Here is an 8,372-nt window from a genome sequence, read left to right as displayed (position 1 = left end):
TTATCTGGGCTAATAGTTTTTTGTTTTTTATGTATTTTAGAACACAAATAACAAAAGATTTACTTATAAACTGCCTTAGATCTATCTTGTAATAATGGAAATAGTTAGCTAATAGCTATGACATACTTCTGCAAGAGAGGTAATGGTAAATTCTTTAGCATGCTGAAGAGTTTCCAGTGCAAAATGCTCTGCCCATGTTGAGTTTAATTTGTTTTTTGCAATGTTACAGAGAATAGTAAGCTGAAATTTGCAATTTGCAATTTGAAAATCAAGTTTGCTGGATCACTGCAGACTAGGACCATCTCACTCATATTCAAATAGCCTCCTCATTTCCAATGTTGTGTGTCTATTGTAAGACAATGAGACAGGAATGATGAAGAGTTCGGGTACCAGCCTGTCACCCTACAACTGGCTTACAAAAACAAAGAAAAACATGCAATAATTATAGAGACATCTTTACAGATGCAAGTTGACAACTGGACTGACAAAAATGGCGGACCTTTCGGTTTTGAGTCCATCCATCAGGAAGAGGCGGGTCCAGGTGGACAGGCACTGGAAGTGATGTCATAAGTGTGATAGCCATCAATCATCCAGTCTGCAAAGGGAGGAAGAGAAAAACACAATGCCAACCCCTGGAGTGGCAGTAGAATTACAGTCACTAGAGTCTTTCAGCTGTCTCCTATGTGCATGTGTGTGACAATATATTGTAAAGTCTGTTACAGTGTAAATATTCCAAAATAGCATGAATGACTCAAGTCAGGGTCATATAACAGCGTGCAACAATATAGGACATTAAGATTAATATCTCGTCTTCAGGTGTTACTTTAAAGAACACGCTGTTTGTAATTTTGCTTGGATGGTTTTGTCCACCTGCGTGGAGTTTGCATGTTCTCCCCGTGTCTGCGTGGGTTTCCTCCCACAATCCAAAGACATGCAGGTTAGGTGGATTAGCGATTCTAAATTGGTCCTAGTGTGTGCTTGGTGTGTGGGTGTGTTTGTGTGTGTCCTGCGGTGGGTTGGCACCCTGCCCTGGATTGGTTCCTGCCTTGTGCCCTGTGTTGGCTGGGATTGGCTCCAGCAGACCCCCGTGACCCTGTATTCGGATTCAGCGGGTTAGAAAATGGATGGATGGATGGTTTTGTCCAGTGACGTAAATAAACATTTAATTTTTCAAATAGAGAAAAAACCTAATTTGACAGAAAATGGCTGATTTATACTAAAAGGATAAATGTAGAATTTTTAAAGTTGTTATTTCTTATCAGTGTTTTGTGTTTCCATTTTAAAATAACATGGATATGCTGTTATGCAGTATGTGTGCAATCACAATACTTGACAGCACCATTGACTTGAAAAAGTAATATTTTAAGGACTTTGTTATTACCTTTTGACACCAGGTCCATCACCTCCATTTTAAAATGCTAGAACAAGCTATCCATCCATTATCCAACCTGCTATATCCTAACTACAGGGTCACAGGGGTCTGCTGGAGCCAATCCCAGCCAACACAGGGCACAAGGCAGGAAACAAACCCCGGGCAGAGCAACAGCCCACCACAGTAGAACAAGCTAGTTGTTTTTAAAAACTATTTTAGAACACAATTTATGAGACAAATTAATATATATCATGATTGTAAAGAAATATCTTCATCCATCCATTTTCGAACCCGCTGAATCCAAACACTGGGTCACAGGGGTCTGCTGGAGCCAATCCCAGCCAACACAGGAATCAATCCTGGGCAGGGTGCCAACCCACCACAGGACACACACAAACACCAGGGCCAATTTAGAATCGCCAGTCCACCTAACCTGCATGTCTTTGGACTGTGGGAGGAAACCCACGCAGACACGGGGAGAACATGCAAACTCCACGCTGGGAGGACCCAGGAAGCGAACTCAGGTCTCCTAACTGCGAGGCAGCAGCGCTACTACTGCGCCACTGTGCCGCCCCAGAAATATCTTCAACTTAAAAAATAACAAATTTATTCTTTAATGTGGAGATGAACTTTGGATTCACTTGCACAAATCAATGTGAAAGCAGAAAAGTATAAAAGTATTACCTGTTACACTTTAAGATTATAGGAATTTTGTGGAGCAGAAACCACAGGTGAAATTACTCTTAAATTCATCCAAGACATGTAACTTTCACAGGTTTTCTAAGGGTACTCTCCAAAGTTCACCTCACTGTCAAGTGCAAATCTGTTCTGAGGTTGAAGTAAACTCTATAAGGAAAAAAAAACATATTATTAAAAGTCCTAAAAATGATGTGGAGAACACTTTCTCCAAATGGTTAAATACCATGGAACTTACTGTATATTAGTATCTAATAACCAAAGAGTGTGGTATAAAGGATTACTGCAAACTAGGACCATTTCATTCATATTCAAATCATCTACTGTCACTGGGGACATCTTCAGGGCACTATAGAGCTAAGCAGTTCCACCCCAGGATGAGAAGGGGCACTGATGCTAACAGTATTTACTCTTTACCCCATAGTACCAAAAAGTAATTTTAACAAGGCCTAGTACAGCCCACAACAACCTGGAAAGGCCCCGCCCCTTCCAACACCGACTCCATAGAATTGAGCTGCTTCCGAAAGGTGGCACCTTAGGCTGAGGGGGCACTTGAGATGGACAGAGCTCTGACATATCTTTATTCTTCAGTAAGGCTGTATGAAGACACTTTGTATTTGTTTACTTGTTTCTGGGCCAAACGGCTGTCTTTTTCATTTAAAGTAAAAGAGGTGACTCGGTTGATGTGTATATTGTAAATTGCATTCATTTATGAAATAAGATTGGTAGTCGTTAACATTGTTTTTGTTTCTTGGTCTTTTTCATTTATTTGTCATTTATTGTCTCCACTGTTTTGTTTCCCTTTGTATATGTTTTTTGTATTATCTATATCTATATCCCTTTCCCCATACTCATGTGTTTCCTAAGACTAATGTAAGGCACCAGCTGACTTCTTACAATGTTCTACCTTTGCCTGTCTGTTTGACTTTCCTGGATTTTTGAATTTTACTCTTCTTTTGTATTTCTTTTGCTATTTTTGTTATTCAGTACTTTAGTTTTCTTTTGAATATTTTTGTAGTTAGGTTTTTCTATTCTGTGGTGGGCTGGCGCCCTGCCTGGGGTTTGTTTTCTGCCTTGCGCCCTGTTTTTGCTGGGATTGGATCCAGCAGACCCCCCCGTGTCCCTGTGGTTAGGATATAGCGGGTTTGATAATGGATGGATGGAAGGTTTTTCTATTTTTGGAAATTTTTCATATTTTGGATATTTGCTAGGTTCTTTGGTTTGTTTTTTTATTTTCTTTATTTTAATAAATAAGTTCAATTAATTAAACAAATTCATACACATATAATAAATTCAATTAAACAACAAAATGTGTTTGTCTGGGTCAGGGTTTTGATGGTTTGCCCCCTACCGCTAGGCATTGCTTTTTAAGGGTGATCAGAACAGTTTAGTTAGGGGAAACTAGATAGTTTAAAGAGCATTTTACTTGACTCTCTGTTGACTTTAATTGGATTTCTGATGATCTGTACATTTGAGTTCTTCCTGGTAGTCTGACTATTTGGCCTTTCCCTCACCTTGTCCAGGCTCTGTTGTGTCCTTTAGCACCTTCCATAGTATTAGAAAAAGGTGAAAGCCACTTTAGTGTTAGGATGCTTATCTGTTTCATTCACTATGACTTTGGTATGTGTTTTGGATCGTCAGCTCATGTTGTCCTGTGTCCTGTTAAAAGACTACTGCCTGCATCTTTGACTTTTTCATCTAATCCATTTTGTGCCATCTGCTGATGCCACTGCCTCCATCAATCTTCCTAACAGTTGTCTGATTTCAATTTTACATCCTGTCAGATATTTTGAGGAATTGAGCTGCAGTTCCAAAAATCACAACATATAAGAATTCATAATGGTATTCATGACAAACGCATAATTATAAAGTTAGATTTTGGTGCTGCTGGAAGTTCTCACACATTCACACTCTCTTATGTCTTCAGACTAATATCTTCTGAAATGGTAAAATATTTGGTGGCTTACCAAGGGCAGAGTCAAGCAGTGTGTCTGGGTTCTTCCTCCAGGTAAGCAATGTCGTTATTAATGCGGTATAATGAGTTGTTACCTTCTTGGTGTGAGGATACACTTGTCCTCTATTTCATTTTTTTTCTCCTGTTATGGCAGTACTATGTTCACACAATTGACAATATCTACATGGTTTCAGGCCTTAAATTACCATATTGTATTCTTTCATTTTAAGAGTTAAGATTTTCCATCTTAAAGGGGTGGTATTTCTCATTTTTCACTTGTCAATCACATTAACCAGAAACAGGAGAAGGCTATTTGTAATATTTATTTTTCTGCTCTGCACCTTGCCATTGTGAGTATGAGGAAAAATGACACTAAATTGAAAAATGCATGGAATGAAGACAAGCTAATAAACACATACAAGTACACCTGCATAAAGAATAAAAAATAAGAAAGGCTCAGTGTAATGTAAGATGTTTTTCCTGTGGTTGATAGTTGAATTTACTATCTGCTTCTCCTTATTTTGATGTCACTTATGATGCCTTTTTTAGTGCTTCACTTTGATGCCCTTTGTCAGATTCTTTTCCGCAGTATGTGTTGATTATTGGCATCAGCCATTTAACTATAATGTCATCACTGTGTGTGGGGAAGTTTACAGTTACATAGTCTAACACAGGAGTCCTGTTATACTTGGGATCTGCTCAAGACTGACTTTCAGCTGTGTTGATTTTCATCCAATGTGCTTTTTCTCTTTGTTATGATTATTTTTGTGTATGGATACTATTCTGAACAGTGTTTGGACTCATTGTGTTGCACTGCTGCCTGTACCTCAATAGACTTGTCTTCCAACTGTTACCATCTGGCTCTTCTGCAACACTTTTACACTTGGTTTGTTTTTCTGAGTCTTTTGCTTTTCTACACCACACATCAAAAAAATTCATTAAAGCAAATGGTTTTAGCACAAGATCTTAAAATTGAACAAACTCCAAGAAACTATAAGATAACAATAGCAAATTAAATGGACTGCAAAGAACTGGTTACTTAGAACAACTATGGTTCATACTCATGAACAACATTGTAGACAGTGCAGGGTCAGCAACAGGATGCAAACAAGGGTTGCACAAAGAATGATGGATAACAAATCCACTTGGGATCTGATAGATACCAGAACGGAAGAAAAAATCAGAAGTGAGGAAGATGAAGAAAAATAAAATGCTGAACTAGTCTACCTTTACTACTTACATTGAGTAGTGACTTCCAAATACAGAAAGAGTTATTTCATTTTTTCTCTTGTCATGCACAATGATGCTATTTCCACAAAGAGGATACAGAAGTCACTGAACATTCTGTTGGGTGTTTAATTTGTCTGAATAAACTAAGAATTATGAAAGTGATATAGGTTACAAACTTCATAAAACCCCAATAAAAGAAAACAATTTACCAAAGGAGCACACGTTCTGTAATTTTATGAATTCCTGGGTTGTATGAAGTTGAAGGATGGCATTAGTAAACCTATACAATTGACTGGTGGCACTGACCCAACTGGCAAAGGCACATTTCTGTTTAACTAAGACAAAGGCTCCCTTTGAAGCTGTTTAAAGAGTGCAGTTCTTCAGACCATTTTTGACAGTCCGATCTCAAAAAACTCTCAGACTACATAATTGCTTTCTTGATGAATCACTGCAAAACCCGCCAGACAAGCAGAGACACTCAGCTTTCCATGAGTCTTCAAAAATCGACTGCATCTGAAAGCATTATATTAAGGAAAACATTAACAACCAATTACTACTGCTTTTACACCATCGACCTAACTGGTAATTTTGACATAAGAAAATCTAAAAAGATCTGACCTTCATTAGGACAAAGTTACCAAGAACTGGACCCTATTGTAGCTTTCTTCTTGTATTCAGCGCATGTTTTTGTAGCAATTTTAATAAATACATTAAAGTAGGTCTACAGCTTTATAATTTAAAATTAGCATTTTAGGACTCTATAAAAATGTAACTATAAGCCAATTAAGACAAACTGAACACTGAAAGAAATGGAGTAGTGTCATATTTTCTAGTTTGTCAGGATCCTTTCGGATTAAACATAGGGTGAAAAGTCAAGCATCACATCTAACTTTATTATGCAGAAATGAACAAGTCTTTAATACCAAGAAGAGTGTTCTCTTCACAATATTTGAAACCTGGAGACAATAAAACCTTTGTAAAAATCAAATGGTGTTAATAAACCATAAAGAAGGAACTATGGTAATGTGTTCTTTTACACTATTTTTCTTGTGTAAATTCAGCAAGAGCAGAAACAGATCAACTATTTAAAAAATGATTTGAAATGTATTCATCAATATAAAACATGAGCATGGTTTAGCTTATTAAACCTCATGGTATAGGCATTGTATGATTCTATAAATGAGTTGTAAGGTATTACACCATGATAAAAAAGGCAAAAGCAACAGGAAATACTGTACTTCTAAAGAAGCAGCATTTATACACTTCGGAAAAATTAAACTAAGATATGACACAATTGATAAAAAACACAAATATACGGTACATGAAGAAGGTAAAATGTTTCACACTCTTTTTGCAGAACCATGGATAGTAGAGTAGAAAATTTTATAAGAGCTGGCAATTGAAGATCGGCGAATTATGTGTAATTAAAGCCAGATTCTTCACGCATTTTAGAGACAAGAAGTAAAGTTCCACAGAATGAACATTGTAATATTTTAAGGATACACTGGAAGAGCTAATGTGTTTGGATTCATAATGCCTTTCCAAAAGGGATAAGAAGTGACTTACTATTATTCATCTCCCATGGCTTATTTTCCCTACCACAATTTAAACTTTTTTCTTTTATGTAAAGAATCCTCATTGTATTCTTACCAAGGTGCCAGCACACTTACTATTACAAACCGACCAAGTCTAGGGGACTAGACCTCAGCTATGTACACATACATGAGCCACACAACCTCTCTTGTCTTATTTCTTTATTTGTATTGTTATGAACCATAATATTTGGAAGCTAAATAATATTACAAGGTAAATGTTCTGGAAGCATGCATTATTGTTTATACTTTCATTCAAACTTTCTTATAAGTCTATTGGACAGACTGCAATTAATTTATACAATTCTTTACCACAAGTAATCTGTTGATCATAAAGTAAATCTAGTGCTGATAGTTTTAATTGGCAGCCTGGTATTCTTATTTGTGTAATGAACAGGGTTTAATCTAGAATTCATAATAATAACCATTGTGAGATGTGGCTGGCTTGTCATCCCGGCCAATACCCCCAGGCATATTGTGGAGGTGAGGGTGCTTTGTGCACTGTGGCGATTAAATAAAGTCAAATCTCGGACTTTTACCTGGTGTCTGGAGTCGTGGACAGGGGTTCAAGGGAGCAATAGGGCCCCCTATCTGTCACAGTGGCGTAGCCGGCAGGATACTCTAACGTCATTTTCAGAGGACCTGTATACAACTTTTCTGTGGGCAGAGAACCCCGAAAAGTCACCACAACAACGCCAGAACCTACCTTCACCAAGTCCGATATGGGAAAGAAGAAGGGCAAGCAGAGCAACAACGCCAACAGGAGAACCTTGTGTGCAATGGCCGACACTCAGGAGGAGTCATGGAGCGGCCTTACAAGTCAGGAGAAACCTCCAGGAACCAGCGATCGTTCTGAGGTACATGCCAGGAATGTTATTGACAATCCGTTTGTAGTAACTCACTTTGTCCCGTGCATGTACCTCGGAGATGATCCCCTGGAGGCTCCGCGGGAAAAAAGAAACTGCCCCAGTGACGATGGCATGCTCCTGTTGAAGCCAGAGCACATAGGAGACGACTTCCGCATGACGGCAGCCGAAGAGGGACAAGACAACAAACCCGGTCCTTGCAGGGAAGGAGGAAGTCCACGGCCCACTGTTTGCGCCTACAATTCCAAAACAACGGACTTGGACTTACAGAAGGGGAAGGGGGAGGCGAGCGAAGTACCGCTCACCCCACAAAAAGGTAAGGAGGGTCGGGAAATGGCTGATCAGGATGTCACAAAAATAATAATAAAGACAGACCGCAGTTCGCCGAAAGAGGCAACCCAACTCTCAAAGAACTCCAAATCCCAGAAGACTCCGCGAGACACTCCTGAGCACGTGCCAGAAGCGGACGTGCTCATTGGCTCCCGGTCGGCAGGTAAGACGAACAGGGAAGTGAGTCTTCTGCCGGCCGAAATAAATAATTGTATTGACTTGCGGGAACTCGAACGCTTAATCAAGCCCGTAAGTAGTTTCTTACAGGTCCTGATGACCATTGAGAAGATTATTGAGGAATTGGGAGCAGCAGCCAGAGAGCCGTTGGAGAA

This window comes from Polypterus senegalus, chromosome 16 (assembly GCF_016835505.1).
Source record: "Polypterus senegalus isolate Bchr_013 chromosome 16, ASM1683550v1, whole genome shotgun sequence".
Taxonomy (NCBI): domain Eukaryota; kingdom Metazoa; phylum Chordata; class Cladistia; order Polypteriformes; family Polypteridae; genus Polypterus; species Polypterus senegalus.
Note: the sequence above shows the minus strand (reverse complement) of the source record.